Source organism: Struthio camelus, chromosome Z (assembly GCF_040807025.1).
Source record: "Struthio camelus isolate bStrCam1 chromosome Z, bStrCam1.hap1, whole genome shotgun sequence".
NCBI classification, from domain to species: Eukaryota; Metazoa; Chordata; class Aves; order Struthioniformes; family Struthionidae; genus Struthio; species Struthio camelus.
In genome coordinates, this window is record NC_090982.1 from 36,405,046 (window position 1) to 36,432,612 (window position 27,567).

A 27,567-nucleotide genomic window follows, 5' to 3' on the forward strand; every position below is an offset into this window, starting at 1 on the left:
ATAGTGGAAATGGCCTTTAGGCAGGAGACAAGACCTTGAAACTATACCAGGTCTACTTCTTTGAGATACATATCCAATGTATTTAGACAGTCTACAAATAGAAATTTTTTTTCCAAATAGAGCTACTTCTGAAAGGACATATGAACATATTACATTATTAATATATATGTATATGCAACGGGAATATATACAGAGGATGTCCAAGGGGACGTGATAAAAAACTGGATAAATGTGTGTGCAGTTAATATAAAATAGATTAATTTCCACCAGAAAATGGTAGACTAAACCGGTATTTTACTGAAGCCATTCAGCTCTTTTACTGATGTGTTCTTAAAATATGTAAATACATCGCTGAGATAAAATAAACTGACTGGAGACAAATAAAAAGTTTTTACGATTCCCTGATTCATCTTTCAACTATTATTTATTATGAACTACAAGCCTCAGTACTACTGTATTCCTTTTCATAAAAGCAGACCCGGCTTTGAACACATTACATCATATGAAGACGCAGGAAGTTTGGGGGATTCTGCCTTATTTTCTCTAGAATATTACAAAATCATGGCCTATAACAAAAGATGAGATACGCTTTCAAGAAGAACGCAAAAACGTTTACACTCATAATAGTTTAAACAAACTCTGTAGGACAGTAGCATTAGTAAATACAAATGATGAGGTATTCTCAGTGGTCCTACCACCGTGAGATGATTTTAGCAAAATCATCCTGATGGTACAAGGACAAGTGGTCACAGCAAGAAGAACTCTTGCTTGACAGCTCTCCAAGAGCTTTCGGCTCCTCTCATCTCAATAGCAGCCATTCTGTGTCTAGTCTCCCATGTCAAAATGACACTGCTTGCAAAATGATTTTATACCATAAGACCATGGCAGGTCCTTTACTGCTAACGTGGTGAAAGTGCTAGTAGCTAAAGACAGATGCTAGAGCCCCTGCTACTGCTGCTAATTGTGCAGCTGAAGCAGTGACTGCCAGGGGAAAAATCCTGCTAACAGCATCTGTCAGAAGAAACACAGAACCAAAAGAAAGCCCATAATCTAGGATATTTTTAATGAGGGACCAAAAAAAAAAAAAATCACCGTCTCAAACAAAAGCCCTTTTAAAATACTACCAAACCTGAAGCCTACACCTTCCTCTTTGTCTTGGCTGCTTCACTGGTAAGATTCACAGAAAGAGAGTGTATTAAGCTCAAGCTATAAACCTTTAAATCACAACTGTATGCCAGAAAAAGGGAGCTGTGTTTTCAAGCTTAGCATACTGAGCTGTACCACTATCAGCAAACAGAAACATCTATTGGCTTTATCTTTCTTTCTTTTTTTTCTTTTTTCTTTTTTTTTTTTTTAAATACTGAACATCCTTCCATTTCTCACCCCAAGAAGCTGTCATATCCTAATCAACTTCTATCCTGATACACATCTTAAGTGTAAATCAGAACACAGTAGATGTCTATTCTGATCTCTTTAAGAATAGTCTTCTCATAAATTATCCCTTTCACCACAGTAATGGGATCAAGAGAAGCATCAGATTTAGCTTTTGATTAAAGAAAGCTATTTGTTCAAATTATAAGACTAAGAGGCTGCATGTACTGATTTCACATCTTCTGTTCCTTCCTTGTTTGCTATGCTTAGTAATTTTTTCTACTCAACTCTCTCCCCTTCCTTTACTGTTCTCTCTCTTCTATTACTGCTTTTACCAGGAAATGTTGAAAACAATATTTAATTGAGCAACAATGTTTCATAACTTTGACCAAACAATGGATATGTTTAAGCATGAAATAGTGTTTATAGATGAAAAAAGTTCTCTTGCCAGTGTCTTACACAATAATGATTAAAGAGCAAAAAAGCAGACTATAGTCTACGTTGTTTGGCTGCCTCCCACACTGCAAAGCCATTAGGCAGAGGAGCATGTTCTTTGATTAATATTCACATAATACAAGCCAGCAGTTCACTGCATTAATCACATATATTCAGTAGTAGGAATAAGACATATACGCATGCAAAAGCAGTAAGCCTCAATTAATCAAATGCAAACAACACACCAAAATATACATAGCTACACACATTTGTGAGGAAAACACACAGAGTACGTTGGAGATAGATGTTCTGTTTTGGTAATGCACAAAGAACATATAGTTCCTGCCAACTACAATCAGAGCTAAAGGAAGTAACACCCAGTCTTCAAAGACATTACTTAAGCAGGGCATTTCATCTAAATGTAGAGCAGAATTTGATGGAAGAATAGTTGTTTCATCTTCACAAATTTAATGACATGTTATTTCAAGGACTAGTGATCTGGTATTACTCACTGTGTTGATAAAAGTATTTGACACACAGTTGCAATGTAAATGCATTCTTATCTGAGATGGTATATACTCAATGTTGTAACAACATAAACAGTTTTTTTAGATGACACTCCAGTCCATGTGAGAAGACACAGTACATGCAAGACTGCTAACTACTGGTATGAAAATTGTTAACCGATATTTTTGCTCAAACAGTTGATTTTGTATGAATATTTATTTAGTGTCAGTAATTCATCAGTTACAAAATATGTACACAACTGGTTTGGATTAAGGGAATTACGTGAACAATTCCCAAGAGTATATCCAACAAAATGAAGCAACTAGCTTACTGGAAATAGATTCATCATTCTGGCAGAGAATATCTACACTCAGTAGTTTCTCATAGCTCAAGGCTCTGTCAAAACATATTGGGAAAAATCCAAACTTTAACTCAGTCATAGTCCTATTTTTTTAAGGTCAGTAAAAAACTATTCTTTTCATCCTGTCCTTTCTATCTTTGTTTGATTTGCATTAGACTGGCTTTACTGGCAGGTATCTAGATTTCTCTTTTTAAAGACTACTGTACGTTTCTAATATGTTATTAATAACCAGTGGCAAAGCCAAAGTTTGTCAGCCACAAACTTTCTAGTTATACAAGTCAGGTTAGAAATGGCTCACATGTATCCTTGTAGTTCTTTTGCAGAAAGCTCCAAGTAGCAGCAGATTTTTCTTTCCATTGAGACAGTGACAGCAGCATGGGATGCAGAAACCTGCTGTTAATAACATGCAGGCCTCATCAGTAGGCATAAGAGCTCATAAATAAGCTAAGATGGCTAAAATGTTATTTTAAATGTAATGTTTTCAGGCATGTAACTTATATTTTAAAAGTCTGAGCAACAAATATATTTTATACTTTTAACGTACCTGCCATCCTTTGCTGAATTCAGCCATTTTCAAAACACTACTCATTCTAAAAGCTATCAAGCTATCATATTTAACATCAATTTTCCAACTGAACATTTACCAAATTAGGCCTTGATCCTACAAAGATGTACATATTGGAGCTAACTTAAATCCAGGTATAAATCCTTATGGGATCAGACATCCCAAATCCCTGCATAACAGAAAACATACAGGGCCTTTCACTGGCACCAAGTCTTAATCACTGAAAACAGCTTAGTCTGGAGAGACACTGAGGACGCAAGTGAGAAGGTGAAAACGGAGCAGGAAGCAAAGAAACAACGCAGTCTCTGCGACGAGGAAAAAGAACTGAGTGAACGAGAGAGGTCAGCGGGCCCCAAAAGTAGTTTTTTTGGAAAAAGCACGTAGCCCTGTAAGAAGTGCACTGCAGAGCACGCCTGAGACTGACTCCAAAGCTCTCTTCAGCTTTGGAACTGCCAATTTAGCTTGCAAATCTTTGCTTTTCGCAATCCATTTTATTCATATTCATGTAGTAACTACATACGTAGATTGCTTTATTTAAAAACATATCTGAAAAATGTCTAGAATATATCAGATCTCCATACGTGGGTGGCTTAAAGGTACCAGCTTGAATCAGTAGATTGCAGTGCTTGGCTCGAGGATGTAGGAGCGCTTACGATTCATGAGGCAAAGTGTAAATATACTTTCAAAATTCACAAGTAGTTAAATCACCACAGCTTTTGTATAGAAAGATGAAACGGTTTAGGTAATTTAGAAAAACTGATTTACTTTCAAAATAGGTAATCCTCTTGTAAATTGAGAAAGACTAAAAATGGTTTCCCTGCAGACAGCTGCCTATATGAAAGGAACGGAACCAAAAATTGAACCAAAAAACTTGCATTTAAAAAAAATCCTCAACTTTAAAAGGAGTTCTACATGTGAGGTACTTCATATTTCCCTCAAAATTATTGTACAACGAGCTGTACAGCCAGACCTATAGCACTGCATAGTCTCCAACGTTAGACCAAACACTGCTCGACAAGTGCAGACCTGAACTACAACACATGGACTCTCCAGACCTTAGGTATTAGCAGTGCACGCATTGACAATCTGCTGTATCACTGAAATTTTTTGAGAAAGAAAAGAGAAATGCATAAAGTCATTAGTCTACTTAAACATAAACAAATGCAACAAATATGAGAACACGTGGATACTCAGCAACACCAAACACTTCCCTACTATGCTGGATGGAAAATTGTTCCTATTATCCTTGAGGAACGCAATGACAGAAAGTGAGCTTACATGAAATTCCAAACTGCATATACATTAAAACATAACTCACCTTCTTGCAGATAGAAATTAATGGCCCAAGAGAAGGCATTTTCCAGTTTCAAAAATCACACCCACACGTATACAAAGTCATTACTCAGCTGTAACAACAGGTAGGAGGACCGGACCAGTGCTACTCTTCATGATCATACTTCATAAATTATGTGGGTTTTATGAGTAACATTAGGTTAAAAAAAAACTTTTTTTGACTTGTATTTGAAAAAAATAATTTCATAGCCTATGTTCTTACAGTTTTGGATTGGTTATGGCAGCTATAACTCAATTCATACAAAAATCAGGACAAAAAAATAGACATGAAAAAAACCATTGTAATCATTTTAGGGCAAGAGAAATGCAGAAATAAGGATTACCACAAAGGTATTCTATTTGTATTTACATATAGAAAGAGATCACAATTCCAAAAATGGGACAATCACTTACTTCTTGTTTTTAATGGCTACAACTAAAAACAAGAAACAACAAGCAAAGCATGAATCAGACTGTTGCATCTGAAGTCTTCCCTGTTTATGGACAAGTAACTTAAATGCTTTCCTAACTTCCAACATGTGCCATATAGAAATCTACCATTTCATCCTTTCACACAGCAAAGCAATCTATCACTCTGCTAATCTCCTAACCAAGAAAGAAAAGATTATTCGTTTTCCCACCCTGACTACTATCATTCATATGTCTTTGATTTCCCCACTAAGAAATCCACCTGCTTTCAACTGTCCCAAGGTAAAGGATTTTTAAGAAGATAACCCTGAAAATTCTCATCCCTGAAATTCTCTGACTTGAGCAGTACTAAAGAAAGAAGAATCAGTGGCAAATTTAGATTGGGAGTCCAGGTAAAACAGCAAGGCCAATGAGACTGTAGTAGGACACAGCATGGCCTGGTTCAGCAGTCAAATCCCAAGAAGGTAGCTTTCTCTCTATAGATAAATATATCTGGAAAAAAAAAAAAAAGCTTGCATGTTTAGAGTAAGTATATTTTTCACCTCGAGTAGCATGTCTTGCCAGATGAAGCAGCCACACTGCTACAGCTACACTGCATCTAATACGTAGGCTACGCTATTTAAAAGGAGCTTGCACATGCCTATGACATTCTGCAGTGCTTTGGAAATATAAGCTCTATCAAAAACTGGCCAAATCCTTCAAAGCTGGTGTGCACTATTCCAGAATGATTTTCAATGCAAAAAGCAACCTCTTCAGTAAATGAGAAACTTAATTCTGAGATACTTAGTCTGACACTCATAGATATTCCTAACTTTTGTAGCTTGATCTGTTTAATTTTGTTGTGCTATCTAGGAGCGCCAAAATGGCCTTCTGCTCTTTTTATTCTCCAAAGAACATTACTGTAAAATAACACATAGAAGGATTAGTCGAAGAAATAACCACAGTTGTTATTAAAAACTCTGTAATTCACATGCATGAATAATTAAAACATTATTTTTATTTGTGCATGTTAATCCGTATTCTGGACGTTGCATTATTTGCTATTCCTTGGTAAGCATATGTCAATCTGCAAGAATAATTACAACTTATATTAGAAATTATCAATTAAAATAAATCAATCATAAATGTGAATAAAATATAAACATGCATTTAGTGTATGTTATGGGATATTCTATACACGCTAATTTTGAGCAGTTGGATATTTATATGCCTAGCCTGAGACAAATGAAGGCTAGTGTCTTCAGAGGCACCAAGCACCTGCAGTCTTAGTGACTTCAGCTGCAGCTTTTCATGCTCAATACCGCTAAAACATTGAGACTTGTCTCAAACTGGCTATCAAGATAATAAAAACAGTGAACTGCCACCTTAAAAATTGCACTTCATGCAATATAGACCTATCAGGTTAGAAGTCCATGGCACAGGCTGGAATAGAAACTAGTTTTTCCAAGTCAGGACTATCCTTTGAAGACTCTACATAGAACATCTTTATTCGCTATACGAATATGCTTCAGTCACTACTCTGTTGCAGAAAGCAGAAATCTTCTAGAATACACACAAGACCATGTACTCAAAGACCAAAAGTTTAAAAATACAACATAAACAAAAGCAATTGGAAGAAGATCCAGTTTGTTTGTTTATTCATGTTCCTCTCGGGAAGGCACATCTTGTTACTATCCTGGACCAATACTTGGTCCCATGTGTTGCTGTTCATGATCAGCTGAGAAAAGGTAGGTAGGACTAGCACGTTGTTTTGAGGTGTAATACTATTAAAAGGTCAAACAACAGATGGTATATCTGAAAGAAAACTGTCTTTTCTTTTTGGAATTCTGACTGATAAGTAATACTTAATTCATATTGTTAACATCTTAAGAATCAGAGTTTTAAAAAACATGTAACAGTCCAAAATCATTTACAAGTTTCACTTTAATTTGTACATAATTGTGTATAAAGACACAGAACATCTTCAAACGTACATGGGACAAAAGTTCAGCTAGGACAGTTCCTGTGCAACAGCAGACCTACGCCAGTAAGTGTAAAGCGGGTATTTCAACCTTTTATTGTTTGGGATTACTCAGATGGTTTTTTCCTCAATAGAAAATCATAGTTCCTCCATTAGCTTTCTTAATCTGCATCTCCCTCTACCTAGTTTTTAATTCCTGAAAAAAGGAAAAGCCATTAACTGAACGGAAATTAATACAGAAAGAGCTCAAATAAATTATTCCCAGGCTACAATTGTCAGATTGCTAGAATACTAAAGGAAAGTCCTTTACATTAAGGACTTAAACATTAAGTAAGGACCTCTTTTACTCATCTCATCTGCTACAGTGACACAGTAATGCAGACTTCAAGTCCCTGTCTAGCTCACAGCATGGACAGCAAGAGGGAAGTATGTAATGAGAAGTCTTTCCCTGAATATAGACAAGGTAGTGCTAATTAGACTCTTCTGCCACCTGACCTTACTCAGATGAGTCAGCATTCATAGACCTCTACAGTTTTAAGGATCAAAGCAATTAGATATCATTTTTATTCTCCTTACATCCTATGTCCAAATTTCAGGAATACAGTTGGTTGGGGATATATAAGCAGGAGGTAACGAAGGAATGAATTTATATCAGCAAAAAGAGCCAGGATAGCAGTGGTGAACACTGTCCTACGTGGAAATACATAGATATTTTTGAAGCAGCAGATGTCATTAAGAATAGTTTATAACAAACATTAGGGATCTATCGCAAGATAGATAACACCACATTTATAGCCTTTCCACTCACTCCTCACTAGCTGGCCTCATCCTGCTCTCCAGGCAGGACTGTTCAGCTGTGAGCAGAACTAGCTGGTGAAGACTGTGCACTTCTAGGTGCAGTATAGCCTGGTTACTGCTCCTAGTTCTGCATCTCTTAAAGCACTCTTACGTGGAGCTCCTTTGACCCTTTTTTGGCAGCAATCTACCTCCTCTGAGTTGAAGGATCCATATCAGAACTCTCCCAAATCTCTAATGACTTGGGAATGTTTTTTCTGGAGCCTGAGGACTTCAAGAGCTCTACTTCCTGCTTCAGTCCTTCCAGAGAACATACAGCCTATGAACAAGAAACTCATCCATAACAAAATAATTTCTTTAATTATGAGAATCATGAACCTTTAGAAGACACAAAGATACCCTGAATGAAACCCCTGTTAGACTTAATCGGCCTGCAACTCTTGGAATCTGACCAGCATGAAGAAACCTACCTCACCTTCTTGGTCTCAAGTCTCCATTCTCTTTTTCCTCAAACCAATCACTATTTTTTCTTAAATCATCCCCACCTCTCTTTCTTTTTCCATGTGTTTCAGCCTGAGAACTGGCAGCCCCTGCCTTCCACGGCCAGCCCTGTCTGTAGCATTTACTGTTCTTGCAAAGGGACCATTGAAACAGACCTCAGAAATTACAGCCCTTTATCATCCTTCCATTGGTAACCCTCTCCAAATAAGGCTACATCTTATTATGCACATATGGTACAAGCCTACATTGAAAAGCGTAGGTGTTCTGTGGCGACATCCAATGCAACAGCAGGATAAGCTCACAACGTGCTAACATGGCCCTCATGCTTTGTATATTCTAAAAACTACATGTGACTGGAGACAGTTCATATTGCTCCCTGTCTCTCTCACCTGGTTGCTTGTTTATGCATCTGCATTTCCTTGTTTTGTTTGTTTTTTGAAGAGCCTAAAAACCTTCTCTGGTCAAGCAAAGCACACCTGGTTCATAATGGGACAGAGGGCTAGGAGCATACCTGGGAGCTCAAGCCGGTAGGTTCAAATCTCACAGAGAACACTTCCGCCCCAGCCTATTAAACTATATATAGCTGATGCTCAAGACGCGCATAAAGGAAGACAAGGTATGGGGGAGGGGGAAGAACTTTTGTAAGGTTAAAAAAAAAAAAAAGTGAGAACTTGAGTGTAGGGAATAACCCTGCAGTTGTAGGAAGCTGGAATAGACAACTACAATTGGAAGCAGTGTTTCCAGTGACCCTGCACAAAGCTCCTGATGCTTTTTGTGGTAAGAGCATCACTACATGTCCTAGAAAGGAGGCAAAGGAGGCTCTACCAGCCTCGCTTCTCTTCTAGAGGAATTCTTGGGGCCATCCAAATTCGGGTAGGCTGATGAATATGTTTTATTGTTCTACGTAATTAAGAAAGCCAAGCCCACAGCCAGATACTGAGAGAAAAAGGAGAATTTCACTGCACTCATAATGGACCAACAAACATCTACCCCTTCTGGCAGGAATTAATTATATTAGTATATTGAGTTAAAAGATCAAAATTAAACAGACTTCCTTGATCCTCTTTTAGTCTGGGTAATTTAAATTTCAGCGTAGTCATTCACATTTCCTGATTCCAAAACACAAAAAATAAAGCCACTATTTTGTTTAAAAAAATGCCATCAGACTAGGCCTCTGAGTGACTGAATTCTATATCTATTTCCTTAAAACATACACAGCCATGCCAGGTATATTACATCCTGTGTTGCTCTTTTCTTCACAATTTCACAAAACTTCCACGGTAAGAATGAGTTGTCAAAAGAAAACTCAGATACAAGGCATGTAAGTCATTCAATTAACACTGGTTTCTCAGATCTCAGATTCACATTAAAATATAAAGATGATTAACATAAAGTTCTTGCATAACAAAAAAATAAAAGGTTCGGGGGCAATTTTTACCATAAGCTTGCTTTTTATTATGTTTGACAATGGTGGGGGGGGGGGGGGGGGGAATCTGTTTGGGGGGATAACCAGAATACAGACGATGAAAAACTGAGGCGAAGAAGGATGGACAGGGATCTGGTATTTTTGCATTTTAGAGTTTTGTAATAGTTGGCTTGGATAAGTCTACAGAGCCAGAGAGGTTCTGTGACATAACTAAGGAAACAATATTTCATAAATCATTTGGTCCAACTTGTTTTGTGGTGAACTGGTGCAGCTGCTCTTTTAAAGGTAGACTACACAATTGCCACTTCATTTCCTGAATTTTCCAGAAATTGATGAAAAATATCAACAGTCATACAGTGAACTAACTATAGGCTTAACAAGCTATTTTGCTTGCTAACATAATATAGTCATAATTGGATACGAAATGGAAATAAGTGGCCTCTATACACCTACTCACTGATGATAGCTCTCAAAATAAGTAAACTATTCAGTTAAAAACTGAGTTAAACCATTCATACGTATGCAAATGATGTATTTTAACGTGCTTCAAATTTCATGTTGAACCTAAGTAGAATGGATTTGATTCTTTGGATTACCTTGGTCTGACAGATAGCTCCCACTTACTTCACGGTCTCCAACCACGTACCAGCTGAAAAGGGGCCCACAGGACAGTATCAGCCTGCGCTTCAACTTCAGAGAACTGTCATGTTTCATTCATCCTATACACTACTCTTGAGCGTTCAGAAGTAGAGTTAGTAATGTTTTCTCAGAAACCCATCAGCACTCTACAGTGGAATGATGACAAGCATATGTATATATATATAATTAAGATAATTATGTGTCTTTATTATTTACAGTTTAAATGATCCATGGCTATATTTTATAATTATTAAGATAATTATGTGTCTTTATTATTTACAGTTTAAGTGATCCATGGCTATATTTTACCTGAGTATCCTCAGTTCAGTTACGGAACCTCTGGAAGAAATCATTTTGATCATCTTTATGGCATAATCAGGTTTTTTTTTAATGTTCATTTGCTATTTTATCTCTGTAAGACTAAGACTGGTCTAACTCCACCTTTTATCATGACACTCTTGTAGGTGGCAGCATGAACTTTCCTCACAGAGGAATATTAAAGCAGCTTTATGAGATGTTTCTTCCTTGATTACCCATTGCTTGGCATTCCAGTCTGTTACATTACTTTTAGTTTACTGTAGAGTGATTCTCCATAAAAGGTTTACTTACTTACAGGCCTTTTTTAGGGTTCAGTTTTGGGCCCATACTATTACAAATTAAATATCAGTTTGGCATCTCTTTTAATACTTGGAAGACTATAAATTCAGTTTTCTCTGCTTCCCAAAGCCACTTACAGCTTCCTAATTTTGCTGTTGCCTGGCTTCAGCACGAGTTCTGGAAGTCCAAAAAGAAGACAGGTCTAAAGCCAGCAGGAAGAAACTGAATATCCACATAGCTAAGTAGTATTTTACATGATCTGGTACAATTCTTCTCCTCTTTTGGGACTCTAAAAGAGGTCCAAGCCAACAATAAACTAAATACCAGCAAAGGTACTTTTATGACCACTGGCCATGTACAATTTGAACGCAGTCCTTTTATTGCACCTCAGCAGTAAAGCCTGTGAGCTCACCTGCACAGAGGAGACAGGTATCCTGCTCTGTTTGCAATTAACAGAGCACTTTCTTCATTCACCTGGCAAATGAACACAATTCTGACTAGCCGCTTGAAGAACTCTTCAGCTTCCTCTGTTGTCATCATTGCTTTCTGCTTTGTTAAATGTGGGTAGTACAAATCTATTTTAAAATAACATCCATAAAACCTCAATTTGATAATTGATATTTGCAACTCATTTCTGGACCAAGCTAACTTCGACAGCAATCAAACTTTCCTCTTATCAAATCACCAAAGGTTTGCAGAACTAATGGATTTAGCTCAAGGCTTATGTTCTTTCCCACTTCCATACTGCTTGATTGCTAACCATTTGATTTAAAAAAGCCCAATGCTGATGCTAGTTTTGGCAATACTGATTTGATTGCTGTAGACTGTGGTCTTCCCGTCATTATGCTCAACCCCAAATATTCATTAAGCTACTCTGGATACTCAAAAACATTATAAGTACTTCACTAGATTCAAGACAAATATTCACTCCCTGAATTGTTCTACCCATTTGCAAGAAAGTGCAGGCTTTGCTTTTCCTCTTAACCTTTCCTCTTGTACAGCACTGACCAAGCTAAGAACGAAAAGGAATAAATCTTATTTTTAACACATTTAGCTCACGTGATGCTATGGACCAGATAGTAATACTGATAAAAATAAATCTAATTGTTTAGTAGCAACAAGATAAATGCAGTGGTTTTGGTCCACTGCGTTCCAAAACTTTTAAGTAATAATACTGCTTAGGCACAGAACTGTCTGGCTGTGATATTCATAACTGAGTAGTTTTGGAGGTTTTCCATTTTTAAACTCTTCATACTTAAAGAAAAAGCAAAAACTTTTATACAGCAATAAAAGCTTTCCTTCCACTTCTTTCCTCTCAGTTAGTAGCAGCTAATTCTCTTTTACTATACTTTCACATATCCACACACAAAGATTTCTTTTGATCAAACATTAACATTTTCAAATTCAAACCAACTGCTCTAACAGTAAGAAATGGGTGTAAATTTTTCATATTTTTCATTTAGCTCTAATGAGCACATTATATGAATATCTGAGAACAAGGGAAGTGAGATATATCAGAAAACTGTTTTGCAACTTCTGTGGTTGCTACCAGTGTATGCCTGGTAACCACCATGTAACAGGCTAAATTGACTTTTCAAATAGCAGAGGAGTTGCATTTCAGCAAATGTGAAAGTTTCTAAAATTTACAAACCTGATTACACGCAGTATGATTCACAAACTACAGAGGAAAAATATCTTCGTGTCCATTTCATCCAATCATTAGATCAATGTGATTTTGGGGGGGGGGGGGGCGGGAAGTTAACACTCTGAAAGAAACATTTTAACTACTTAACATTTCTCTCTAAGTATGAACCACAATCATGAGATGAAGGAAGCTGTTGGTTGTAGGATTTTTACCTTGTCGATAAAAAAAAAAAAAAAAAGATACTGATACTCCCTCACCTCACAGGAGCGTGGGAAAAATAAACTTACTTACATCACCACAGTATGGTTGCCTGACAGATATTAATGAATTTATTTTCATAACACTCCCATGAGATGAAGGAGTATTATCATCTTCTTCTATGAACATGATTTCTATACAAACCATCAGGAAAAAATTGATAATTATGTCTCCAGAACAGGGTCTGAACAGTGTACAGGAAACAGGGCACAGGGTTCATTTTACACAATGGGAATACAAAATATTGCATAGCAGCTAATTAAAGAAGAATCACCTATCCTATGAAGTAGGGCATCTATGATAAAAAAAAAAAAGTGATGATGTAATTTGTCATGTTTCCTAATGCATACATACAGAGGAGACAATTTCAATCGGGGGCATTATAGTGACAGTCGAGCAGGGTACAATTTTTCTGATAAGCATTGGAAAATGTGAATTCATCAGCAAGTGAGCTGTTCAGGACAAACACACTTGTTTTCATCAAATGGCCCACAGGTGGGTTTCCTCTGCAAGCAGCTCTGCTTCCTGTCAGTTCATGCACTTAATTCATTTCAGTCCAGCTGACTCCCCGGCCAGGGAAGCTTGGCCATGAAGAGTGGCCATTAGCAAGGACTGCACCACGGGGAGGCTTACAGCAGACTCGCACCAAGCAATCTACATTAGGAACCAAAGTTACGAGGCCTCAGGTCGCCGGCGCCCGGGGCAGTCGCTCAGAGGGATTCACGTGGGGTGGGAAACCCAAGAGACAGGAAGGTCGAGGAACTAGCTGGCTACAAATCTGGAAAACCATGGATTTGATACACTGATTCAATTTTTCATTACTTCTTTCTTACTTCTTCCTATACCAGTTTTATTCATCAAAAAATGTATTCTTTCTAACCATATCAGCTACTATTAAGTTCTTACCGCCTTTCAGTTGCCCTTATCTTCCACTACAAAACATAATTGATTCTAGATATTACATACAGCTTTGTTTCCTTCCTGGAATTATTGTATATTTTGTCTTGTCCAATTTCATTTCATTATGAGATTAAGTCTCCCTTGTAGGTTCAGCAGTTTAAGCTGAAGGTTAATAACTTTCCTGAGTTCTGGTGATCTATAAGAAATGGGCTGAGGCAGCAATTTCACACCATACTGCTCAAATTCTCAAAGTTGATATGAAACCTGGATGTGGGGATCAGGTAACACTAAGAGAGTCTGCAAAACAGTAGATGTTAATTATCTCATGGCAGGAGGAGAAATAGCTAAATGCTACTTGGTTCAGTTTTCTAGTACCCCCTGCAGGTTAATACAAAGGGAGTAGCATTTGGCTTCAAAGTGAATGGCATATATATCCTGACTAATTAAAATGAAAATAAGACCAAAGGTCTTTTATGTTGTTATTAATAATTAATAAAATATTTCTAAGCTTCTGTGCGAAGAGAATACCAAGGGGAGTTCTCACTGAATTTCATTCATCTCCTAAATTTCAGGAAATGATAGTATCTTGCTCACGTCGCAATAGTCTACTATTATTGTTGCATTATACTTAATAGTCTTTGTTATTTTCACGCTTCCTGACATCCAAATCAGGTTATCCTGTCCACTTACACAACTCTGGTCAAGAGGACAAAACAGACTGTTTGCCTAATTTAGCTAGTTCAAGTACAAAGTAATCTTTTTAGGTAAATTAGAGACTTAAAAAGAAATATGGAATTTCATGAATTTCCTGCATTACTTTTTGTCATGAACCATCTAATAACCTTGTTGTACTTTCCACTACACTGTAATGATTTGTCATGTCACAATCATACTAGTTGTATGATATAGTAAGGTACACAGACTATTGTAGGCCCATTTTTTCTTAAATCAAAGGCTAAAAAAAAGTTCACATCTGTCTAAAAATTAATCATCAGTTTACAGCATCTTAGCAGTATGATGCATTTGCATTTCTATTTCTAGGCAGCACTGGCAGGACCAGCTTTATTACTATCACATAACATTTCCCAAAATAAAGTGCTATTTTTGATTGAGTATAATATCTCCACTTCTATTATTGATCTTTTCTTTGCAAGTATTGCCCAGCAAGAGATGCTTTTTGCTATTTGTTTGTTTGTTGTTTGTTTGTTTTCCTTATTTTTCTGTTTTTAATTCAGGCAAAACATTTCAGTCACTTCTAAGAAAGAAGCTAGTGGAAAGAAAGTGTTTTGTCCATAATAAAAAAATTCCTTATTTTGAGCCCCTCTAATATCTCTGCTTCGAAACATAGAGGGAAATCCGGCTTGACGTTGGTACTGATGTCTCAGGAACATGTCATTTGCAATCCACATATTTGGGCAAGCTTTAGTCTTTAAAAAAATCTCAGTGTCAACAGCACCACCACATGTGACCACAAAATGAAAGAATTTACAGAATAACGTAGAGAGATAAGGAGCTGGCTTAAAGATGCATAAGCAGCACTGTGTGCTTCTGTGCAATACTGCATGTAACAGTAGCTAATTTTTGAGTGCTTGATTTTCCAGTCTTAACAATGTGTTTCTAAGATGCGTTTTATGTTGGTCTACGTAATCTTCTACGGTTCCCCCCTCACCTTTTTCTTTTTTAAGATCAAGCATACAAAAACTATATAAGGTATACTACATTCAGTTGCAAAGTATTTGATTTCATGATTTATGCTGCTAAAAGCCAACAGTAACATATTCCTACAGTAACAATGACTACCACAATGAGCATACCACATCCTGCAATACTGACGACAGAAGAATAGATTGACTTAGAGTATGTCTGTACGGGAGCGCTCTGAAATGTTAGAACAATTTAGATTAAGGTAACAAAGCTCATTTTCTAAATGAATTAAAATAAATCAAGTTAAGTTCATTTTAACTTAAAACTGTTTGCGTCCACACAGGAATTAAACACAGCGTAGGTAATCCTTTAAAAAAATAAATTTTAAAGTGACACCTCCCTGCCATAGATTAACCATTAAAAAACACTGGCTGTATTCCGAACTCTGGAAGGGATTGTGCTTTAGTAGGCACAGTCACTTCTGCTATGTCGCCATCCCAACATCATTCTTTATACACTATCCCTCCATTTTCACCTTCAAACTCTGCTCTGTCCTTTTTCCCTCACTTGCTCTTTGTCCGGTTACCTCCAGTCTTTATCCAAGTCCAAGCTCCAAGACTTTATCAAGCGAAGTCCAGTCTCTCCTCAAACACATCCTAGGCTGTGTCTTCCTTCATCGTGTGCTATATGAACCTTGAACCTCAGTAATTTCCCTTCCTCGATCTACTTCCATCTCTTGCCCCTTCTGCTTTTCAGCCAAGCGCGGTCACACTTGGTGATGCCGTGGGCGCTGCAGCCGGAGCTCTGAGAACACAGCAACAAGCGCTAACGTTTCCATTCTGGTGCCTGATTTCAGGCTCTGAACACAAAGAAAACGCTCCATGTAACAGGAGTAATTTTTTCAAGGCTAATAGCCAAAATTTGGATATCAAAAGATACGTTCCTAAGCAGAAGAGTCCCCTGAAATGTCCTCCAGCCTTCCCAGACAAAAACGTGTTTTGTTTTGTTTCTTTTAACTAGCCTAAATTTCCACTTAAATTTGCACTAAAATTATCCTGAGGAAGATATTTAGCACTAATAATTTCAGACCAAACTACTGGAATTTGACACTTTGATACATCCAAGCTGAGATTTGTTCAAGTAGTCTTATGGAACAAGAGCCTTGCCAGGAAGCCTCGGAGGAAGAAGAGGATCCTGGCACTCAGTACTGAACGGAAATACTCTCTCACTCGTTCTCTATACATGTATGTATATGTGAATATATACATATATACATATGTGTGTGTTTAAGTGTGCGTGTGTGTGTGTGTATATATATATATATTTATTTTTTTATACACGCACACACAGAGCAGGATCATTGTGTCTACTTAATACAAGTATATACAAACCACCACAAGTTTTCCTGTAACAGAATTATTTGCATCTGTCCAGGCCTCAACATAAAGAGGCCTGCACAACATACAAATAATACAGTACTAATGAATACTTCTGTGTGTTTAAAAGTATTAAGACAATGGAAAAAAAAAAGATTGATTAATTTAGTATAGTTTTTTTTCTTTAATACATATTCAAAAGATGCTAAAAACATGGCATTCAGCTATAACCTTTAGATGAGCAGAAGGGGTAGAAATAAACAAAAGTGTAAAAGCACATCTTTCATTAAGAATAAAAAGCAGTTACCTAACAGTTCTGTACACAATGTGTAATTTGTCTCACCACAGAGGACCTGCCACAGGAATTCTTCTCCCACTAAACCAGCTTCCATAAGCCCTTAAGCCACTTTTAAGCACCATATTACATGAAGCCCAGTCTCCCCACATATAGCACTAGGAGATTTTAAATGCTAAAATCTAGGGCAATCCTGGTCAGACAAATCATATATGTACAGTTTTGCACATGTGCAGCAAATTCCATGTGTACTTCCAGAATTAGTGTACTAATACTAATAACACCATACTAATAACACCATACTAATAACACCATACTAATAACACCATAGAGTTACTCTGGGCATGTGCAATGAATGCAACAGCTGGTGCTGGACTATTCAGGCACAATTTAATTAGATGTACTCAGTATCTACTTTTGAGGAAATCCAGCAACCTGCGTTATCAAGCACCTGAAAACTGCCCAGATGCCACAAACACATGGGAAAAACCGTGCCTTATATGCTTTTGTTTAGGATGTAGAATCCGACCTTAAAATACAGAACATTACCTATACTAGAATGAAACCCATTCCAGAGCTTCAAGTAAAGTCCTTTGCGCTGAAGGAGAGCTCACTCCAGCTGAATTTCAGCATACCTGTTTGTCAAAGAGGTATGCTAAACAGCCCGCTCTCCTGCTTGGACCCCGTCTCTTTCTCAAATCAGATTATACATGCAAACCTGCAAGCCCATAGAGACATCAAACATCTTTTTAAATTTTAGAGCTAAAGAAATCCTACATTTTGACCTATATTAATCCTACATGCATCGTACATTTGTTAGAAGTGAAGGTCTTCGTATGTATGTCACAGATTACTTGCACTGTATGAAGTATGCAAGTTTAGCTTAAAAACTACATTTTCTTTTGGAGTTTATTTTTACTTAAATAAACTGTTTGAAATGTTAAAATTTAAATGCCAACCTGCATAAAAGAAATACAATGTTTACATTAAACGGTGTGTGAAAAATGATCATATCGTTTTCCTACTGACTTGAGAACAGGTCCTAAATGTTTTTGTATCTAAGTAGATAGTAATCAGATTACCTTTTAAGATAATTACCAGTAAAACAATGCCCTCACCTCTTGCATTTTGCATCTCAAGACAGATGGCAAGAAAGAGACTATATTTCGATGGAATCATAACAATGAAATACTAGATGAAAGTAATTGGGAACTTCTTAATTCAAAGTGCTTTGCTAAAACCTAGTGCTCCTTCTCAGCGTTACATTTCGGTTTGGGTGTGCTGCGTTTGTTTGTTCGTTTGTTTTTGCATTTTTTCTGGGGAGGGGTTAGTTTCTTATTTGCTATATGTTTTGATATGGATTTGAACAAGACCTGCTTGAAGACTTTTTCTAGGCTTGCTACCCAAATTCTGAAAATATTGTATCTAACAGCTTTCTCCTTTTAAATTATATTACTAAGTTTTATTTATACGGATCATAGATGTATAATAGAGTATTTCATATTTATTTATAGTATTTAAAAAAAAAACGTTTACATAGAGGCCCTAACTCACCATAAGGGAGGTTACATAAAATATTTAAAAGAACAGCATTGGCTTTGAGTAGATGAGCTTACACTGACTAAAAATCTCTAAAGTGACATATCAGCCTCATCATCTGGAAGAGATTTTATCATCATTTCCATTACAATCTGCTGTTTTCAAGAGTGTAAAAAATAAGCAATAAATATTTACTTGTATTAAAATTTGATGTAAAAACTTAACACTGATAATAGCTAAATTTACTGTAGAGAAAAAATGTATTAATATAGCTAATTTTCTCAATGTACATTGGAATAAAATATATCCAAGCTTATTCCTCAAAACTGAAAGTGATCAGTTCATAGTATGTTTGATCACTTTTAAGGTGGCAGGAGTGGAATTAATTGAAGCCTCTTCTCCTTTGGGAAAAGGAATTGCAGGACAGGAAAACTTCAGAGGTTAGAAAGTGATACAGAACTCCCCGAACGACATTAAGTAGGCAAGCAAGTGCAAAGCTTCCCAAGGAACCCTGTGTCCCGCTTAGTACACCCAGAGAGAGGCCAAGTCCACTCAATCTACTCTTCCTTTTTCCCCCTATAGCATAGTCCTTCAGCATACTTTTACCCATAATATTGCTTGTTGCAACAGTCCGTCTCAATTTTAATAGAGAGGAAAATGAACCTTAGCGACTATCTTGTCATCACACACAGCGCTGCAACTAGAATCAGAGTTTCATGGCCTGTTCTGTGAAAGGACTCATCTCGGGTATAACCATTTCATTGCATCACTGACATACTTTCAGACATAGAAAGCTAAATCAGTGAGTAGAAATTATTACTTGAATGGGTTAAAAGTGAAACAGAAGATTATTTCACTTGCAGTGTACTATGAAAATACGTTTTGACACAAGCGCAATCTAAACATTAGAAATTATTTTATTTTCCAACTGTATGAGCTTATATTTCCAAAGCTAGGCAAGCACTGCTGCCACAAACACATACACGCAGTATGCATATACACGTATTTAAGTAACCTTAACACAGCATTAGCACTCACTTTTGTAAAAAGCTCTTTCTTGCTATGTGAAGTTCTTTACGCCAAGAGGAAATTACCATTTTTGTTGTTATTCATACACAAACCATGGCTTTTATGTAAAACACCCTACTGAACATTACATAGAGAAATGTAACATCATTTTTGTATTTAGCCATTAATCCTCAAAATCTGCAAAGTACATCCATGTATACGATGTATGGATGTACATCTCAACAAAATCAAAACAGTAACTTGCCTTAGTGATTTGCTGAATTGAAGCTTTAAATTACAACAGTAAATATCAACTTTTCATCACACCTTCTGCTTGATAGCACAATGGGGTCTTATTCAAACAATACCAATAGTCTGCTTCAAAATTTGAATTCTACAGATGACAAACTGTATAGAAGTCCTCAAATAGATAATAAAGGAAATTCCAACTGGAATCCCGAAAATGTGTCAGCAAATCCAGATTGCAACAGGCAATACTTTCTCCTGAGCAGAGAACTCCTATAGAGTTTCTTTAAAAACCTTTAATGCAGAAAGGTTCCCACCTTAACATCCATACATTTGTATGCATCTAAGTCTTTCACTTTCATTTCTGAACCTGAGATGTAGTGATAAGCTCCAAAACTCTGTAGTGTGATTCAAGACAAAAATAACATGTACTAATGTCATATTTAAATATATCAAGCCACTAGCACAATCCTGCCGTATATTAACGTTAAAAACACATATCTATTGGTTAAGATGACCTTTCATAATTCAATCTGTATGTGTCATAGAATTTGTTAGCACTGGGGGCTTTCCAGTTATTTTATTAATAAAGTGAATGGAAACGGAAACTTTTAAAAGGGCAAGCTCAAGATAACTTTAGGCACAGTGACACATGTTAACAGGAGATACTAAGTATCTTTCAGAACATGTTACACAAAACGCTTTTCCTATTCAGTACAATCTGCAGTAACACAGTCTGATGATAAAATGTCATCCATCTGCATGCTTCTAAGCATCCTGCAATATCCTCCTGTATGTCAAACACCTTCTTAAACTTTTAGCTTCTGTTGACGCTTCATTAGAGAACACGAGAACATTTGGAAAATTCCTCTGTTTTGAAAGATAGGCATTTTGAAACACACAGTCTCTGGAATACTGTTTTTGCAGTTCTCTCCCAGTTTTGGAAATGAAGTTTATGTTGCATCTTCTGAGTCTAGTTTCATATACCTGAGCTATACAGCCACCCCTACTGACAATGCAGTGAGCATTCTGGGTGAGCAAAGAATACAGGCTAGCTTACTCATGCCGTGGCAGGAACTGAAGTACACTGTTCAAATACAGCATAGGGGAGGATGTAGCAGGACACAGCATGAAAAAGAGAAACGATGTTTACATTTGCTTATCAAAAAGCTACAGTTATTTTCCCCTTTCTCCTTCTGCCTGATAGCTCTATTCATACTGAGAAAAGATTAGCGATCTGATAGAATGTTTTCAGCTACGTATATATAGCATTTTAACAATCTAAATCACACAACAGGTTAAAATAAAAAACTAAAATTTGGCAAAGTGCCAACGGCCTCCCATGAAACCAGGCTTGTTAAAAAGGGGGTTGTGTCCTATGACACTTAATGGACAGACTAAATTAGAGTCGAAATAAGCATTTGCTGCTCTCCTATGCATCACTACAGACAGTGTATCACATAATAAAGCCCTAAGATATCAAGCAGCAGAAAAAAAATCCGAAGGAAAAATTAATTTTAAATATACTATTTTCCAACGCTTAGATGAAGTATATATCACTATACCTAACAGTTTTAAAATGCACACCGTACTAACAGAATAAAGAGTTTGCATAGTTTTGGCAAACTTTTCCAAAGAGCCTTCCTAGTTTCCTATCAATTCCTATCTTGATGATAGGGCAGAACTAAGGACTTTAAGGCCTTCATAATTCATAGCCCTGCAAAAGCTTTGGCATATGATTTTTAGGCTCGTCACAGCTGAGGTCCTAAATTCAAACAGACTCCCCGCTGCAGAGCTCAGAAATCCTATGGGCTCTGCTGTGAGCTTAAGCATGGCATAGAGGTCACAGGGAAACGTCCTAGTGAAACAGCTGGGATCCCCAAACAAGTGATAGTGGCTGTCATCACTCCCCAGCACAAACAAACGCTGGGCCAGAATCTCTGATGGACCGTTACGTTTCAACCCAATGAGGGGTTAAGGAACGTGTCGCTGTTACTCACGGTAGCCTTGTATGTTGTTCAAATGGGGAGTTTGGCCCTGGCTACACAGGAGGGAGTCCCTTCGAGCCAGGCCGCGAGGGCGGGCTCTCCAGGTCCAGTCGCCTGCTTGGGTCGATGTGTGGAGCAGGCGCCTTGAGGTCCCAAAAAATAGCAGTTGAGCTGAGAAGCCCAAAAACTCTATATATCAGATTCAGGACTGACTCCTAATGTTAACTCTGAAACATCACAGCTTCTCCCCACAATCACCAAACTTTGCCATTCTTTCATAGAAAAAAAACTTTTTGATCAGATCTAGAAATAAGTTTTTCTACTAGTGGTTTATATAGCAGCTTTGCCTTTTCAAAATGCTATCCAGCATTATACAGGATCAGACATTTTTAATTAAGATATGTCAAACCCCTTTAAAAACCTGCAAGAATTTATATTACACAAGCTAACTGCAATGACTTCCTTCATATACCAACAGAATCTATTTCATCAGAGATGTTGCACATAAATCTAACATTTATAATGCATATACTGCATATATGCATACGCTATATATGTAAAGGTAATATCTAGAGAAAAATCAACAAGTGAGAGGATGTTTCAGATAGCTGTGTACTATCTGTGTCTTTTAATTTTCCAAGATTTTTCTCCTGGTCATCATAATCTCTGCTGCAGTATATTTTACAACTCTGAGTGTGAATTTTAGAATTCTTCTTTTACCCCACCGATCAAATCAAATTTAAAATGGTTTCAAAAGTCTCAGGATGGTCCATGCTAAAGCACGAATTAGATCATATTCAGGCAGATGTCAGTATTTATAATTTATTTACCTCCTAACTAAAAAATCACTGAGAGAGCAACTGAATAGCAACATTTTGGCCACCAGTCTCTTTGTTGGTTCATCTCTGAAGTTCATTTGCCAAAAAGAGATTCTTTCAATTCTTCAAAAATACGTAGTAAAAGAGGATTTTGACTGGCATACAAATAATTACATTTTAGGTTTACCCAGAAACCACAAAATGACAGCAGCATTCTGAGGTTGTTCTTTCTTTCTTGTTATATGTCAAATGCAATATGCTACAAAAATTATAGCATGACTGCGTTTTGTTCCTTTACCACCTAAAGATCATCTGGAAGAGCTTACATAAAATTCTTTTGAATAAAAGCACACATTCCTTTTGCTTCTTTTATTTCAGTTCAATAATTAGTCTAACATGCATCTGCTTTGACTACACTACAGAAAGAATGTATATTTTAAAAGCCTCAAAGTATAAGGCAGCTGCTTCTAATAAAAATATAATATTTGTCAATTCCAGCTGATAATAAAGGTAAAGATAGTTATTAAAACATGCATAATCTGAGTCAGAACTATAAAAGTTGGTTCACTCATTCCTACAAACATCTCAACATGTAGCACCATTCAACAGTGAGATGAGTTACTTAAACGGTCATAGTCTGAACCACAACTGAGTCATCCTACACATCTGAAGTTCCATCCCCTAAGATCAAAGCTAAAATTTCACTTTGTTCAACATGAAACCATCAGAGTCTAAAACTCATTTTACTTCATCACCTAAAACTCATTTTACTTCATCACCTAAAACTCATTTTACTTCATCACCTAAAACTCATTTTACTTCATCACCTAAAGCCTGGAACTGTCACTGCACATCTTACATTTTTGTCAACTACTATTTAAAATAGTTCAGAAGCTAATATCTGTGCCTGCTAAATTGACTTACACCAAGAGAGCAATTTGTCTCTTCAGACAAGTGATCATGTCATAAAACAATGTTAGGAAAAGGGTTCTTTTTAGGAAGTGTATGATTAAATGGCTTCGGTTGCAGTTAAACTCCTCATTTAAAAACCACTAAAGTTGTCTAATTTAAGACACTGGAAGAAAAAAAAAAAAAGAAAAAGCTCTATACTTTTTCAAACACCATACAAGATGAAAAATACAGAACTATTGTATGCAATAAGTGTAGCAAACACAATAACATTATGAGAAGATTTTGATCAGCCCATTAAATTAGTTAGTGAGGCCTGAACTGTGTTAAACATATATCCATTACATCTGCAGACTGCTGTAATTAAGCTTTCCATGTTTTATTACCATAAAATAACTCTTCATGAACAGTGTAACACTTTATAATTTCCTTGCAATGAAATAAAATTAAATATACATTTGCTAATAAAACTACTATAAAAAGGACATTAACTGCAATTTTTATAATTCTCTGAATTACTGTTAAAAGTAAATTTACTCATCACAGTCCAATTAACTCATAAAAAAGTTAGCTAGAGCCAGGTATTAAAAGTGCTGCCTATATTTAGTGTAATGTCTCAAATATAAAAAAAAAAAAAAGGAGGGGGAAAAAAAAAAGAAAGAAAACTGCTTAAATACACACTTGAAATATCTGAATGCTACTCGTATTGTTTTAAACAATGACACTGGAATTAATAATTGGCTTTGTTCATTTTACAAACAGACTCAACTGAAGTAATCACTCTGAAATCAGAAAAAGGTCAGTCTCACTTTAATATAAACTTGCATATAAATTCACAATTATAAGGTATTTAGACTGCTGTCTAGCACTACTGTTTTACAACGTAACAGGTGAAACATATTTCTCATTTTATGTTCCTGCCTGAGATAGCTGGAGCTGCAATTATGAAACATGCAGAGTATTCAATTACTTTCGAGTAGCGACTTCAGGTTATTGAACTATTCGCTCAAAGCCAGATATTTCTCCAACGGAAAGCAGGTGAAATTTTGGCAGCAGGCACTGGGAAGAAAACTGGGCATGTAGAAAGCGTAATGATAAACTCCTTCTGCAAATATGAGGACAGTAAATACAAGATTTCAAAGGAAAATGAAGGAAAAAACAATACTAGAAAGTGTAGGGAAGGTGGAAATGGGCACAGGCTTCCTGAGAGGAATACAGAAACGTCACCCAGATGGGCAAAAATGGAATTAGGAGCTGGAGTTAAAACTGGTGAAGGGTATGATGGTGTGACAAGAGCAGCTTCTTTGGGTCCACTGGCAGCCAGAAAAAAGAGCAAGGTACACATGGGTCCCTGTTGAATGATGCATAAGACCAAGCAACAAAAGATACAGAAAACGTATGACAAAGGACACAAAAAGGCTGGAATATTAGTCAATGCCTTCTTTGCCTTGCTTTTTATTATCAAAGTCTGCTCTCAGACCTCCCAGAGTTCCTGAGCCTCATGGCGGCATCAGAGACTGAAGTACTACACACAGCAGACTGAATTAGGGACCAGTTGTGCAAACGACATACACAAGTCCCAAGGGACAAGATGAGATGCAGCTGAGGGTGCTGAGGAAGCTGGCTAATGTCACTGTGACACTGTTCTCTCTCTTCTTTGAAAGGTCATAGCAATCAGGTAAAGTATCTGGCGACAGGACTAGAAAAAGTCAAATGTCATGCCCATCTTCAAGAAGGAGGGTCTAAGGAATTACAGTCCTGCCAGCCTAACCTAAGTCTCTTGGAATATTACAGTGCAAATCCTCCTACAAATCATTTCCAGGCACATGAGGGGGCACGGCCTGACCAATTTCATTGCCCTCTCTGGTAATAAGGCTGGACTGATAGATGAGGGGAGAGCAGAGGCTGTCATTCACCTCAGCTTTAGCAAGGTTTTGACATGGTCTACCATAGTATCCTTGTAGTCAAATTGGAGAGTGTGGACTGCACAAGTGGACTACAAGGTGGGTGAAAAATTGTCAGAACAACTCAAAGTGTAGGGACAGCAATTTTAAGTTCAACTACAGGACTTTATTTATGGTGTTCTCTAGGGGGTTAACATTGGGGCCATTACTGTTTAACATCTTCATCAACAATCCAGACAACGGGACAAAGCGCACCCTCAGCAGGATTTCCACAGCCTGAAGAAACAGGCTGAAAGCAAACCTCATGAAGTTCAATAAAGGTAGATGTAATATCTTACAGTTCAGACGGACTAACTTCATGCAACAGTACAGCCTAGGTGGATGACTGGCTACAAAGCAAACTTCCAGAAAAAGACCTGCAGATTCTGGTGGACAAGTCAGCAGTGAGCTCTTGCAATGATGAAGGCTAAAGGCATATGGGGCTACACTAGTAAGGCTGAAGCAAGCAGGTCAGAGGAAGTGATTAACCTCTTCTTTTGGTACTTGTAAGACCACATCTGGCTTACTGTATCCAGTTTTTATAGCTTCAGTACACTAAGAAGTTGGAATCTAGCAGAGGGGCCAGACAGCAAGGAGGCTGAAGCACATGGTATACAAGGAGAGCCAAAGGAAGCTGGGTTTGCTCTCTTCCTGGAGAAAAGGCGGCTGTGGGGATAAGCATTACCTTCAGCCAGCTGGAGGGCAGTTACAGAAAAGCCACAGACCAACTCTTCTCAGAGGTGCACAGCAAGTGAATCAGAAACAAAGGACGCAAGTTGCCACAAGGGAAATTCTGATTAAATATAAGGTAAAAAATTCTTCACAGTAAGGCTGGTCAAATGATGGGACAGATTGCTCAGAGAGGTTAACGAATAACTCATCTTGGAGACTTCCTAACCTTGACTGGACAAAGTCCTTGAGCAACCTGATCTGTTTCAAAGACGGTCCTGTTTTAAGGAGGGAATTGGACCAGATGACCTCAAAAGTGCCTCTGAAACCTAAATTAGTCTATCATTCTAAAATTCACAAGGGAAGTTCATCTTGTGTGGTACTGCTTTAGTCAATCAGACAGGTCCAGCTGTGCCAGTAAAAGAGGATATTGCTTCTCTTTAAACATCAATGAGGCTGCTTCTACGATTGTTCCCTCGACACCCAATTAGATTTCCTGAGACTGCTTTAGTCAAAATCAGCCTGGTTGGCTTAAAGAGTAGGTATTTGCTAACCCTTTTATTTTGACTGAAATAAACAAGGGTTTGCACAATCAATTCTGCAAGCAGATCTGAATGAGTGATGATTTCTGGCAGGAGGGCAAGACGGGCAGCTGAGATGTAGAGCAGTAATGTCTTCTACAGCACAGCTAGTTGTAATACACTGACACCCTTCTATATAACAATTTAAACTGTTTAACCAACCACATCAAGAAAAAGCGCATCGTGGCTAGTTCATCAGAACCTGCATTCAGAGAAGCAACTGTTCTTTTTCAGATCACAAACAGACTCAAATTAGTTAGTCCAAGTGATGTAAGGAGCAAGGACTGAGGGAGCAGAAAAAAAAAAAAAAATCAAGAAAATATAGGAATTCTTTCAGGACTTCCACTGACTGGTCCCTTACTGCTCAGAGAATGCACAGAGAATGCACTGGTATTGATGTAATGGTTATTTTTTAAACAAACGGTACTTAGATCATGGGAACGTCACCTAACTATCAGGTCACTGCTGCATTAGAATCTGTATAGATCCATCTGTGCAAAATCAGCTCAGCTGTACATCTACGGAAGAAAGTTTGTAACAAAGCAGGGGCTCACAGGGAAGAAAGATCAGACAAATGCACGCAAGAAAAATCCACTGAGAGTTATTGAATACATTAAAAAAATGCTCAGCCCAAAAAATCCCTAATCAGAAAACAGTCAGACACTAAGAAAGTGCGGAGGTGAGGCATCACATCTACTTGCCTTTTTCTAGGAATCCATTTTTGACCTCAATGGGAAACAGGATACTGGGCTAGGCAGTACAAGCTCTTCTGTTCTAAAGCCTGTTTTGCATGAACTAGTAAGCTGCAGAATCATATTTGGAAAACTATA

At 37.2% G+C, this 27,567-nt stretch overlaps 2 protein-coding genes across 4 annotated transcripts in view; both read right to left on the reverse strand.

Annotated features, from left to right (window-relative positions):
* LOC138064478 (tubulin polymerization-promoting protein family member 2-like) overlaps positions 1 to 16,135 on the reverse strand; it is a 109,162-nt gene extending 93,027 nt beyond the window's left edge. The window contains exon 1 of the mRNA XM_068927304.1: positions 15,952 to 16,135. The gene's annotated coding sequence lies outside the window, so the exon portion shown is untranslated. The remainder of the gene's footprint in view (positions 1 to 15,951) is intronic.
* Positions 1 to 27,567, reverse strand: part of LOC104150309 (methylglutaconyl-CoA hydratase, mitochondrial) — a 113,031-nt gene that overhangs the window by 9,971 nt on the left and 75,493 nt on the right. The window lies entirely within an intron of this gene.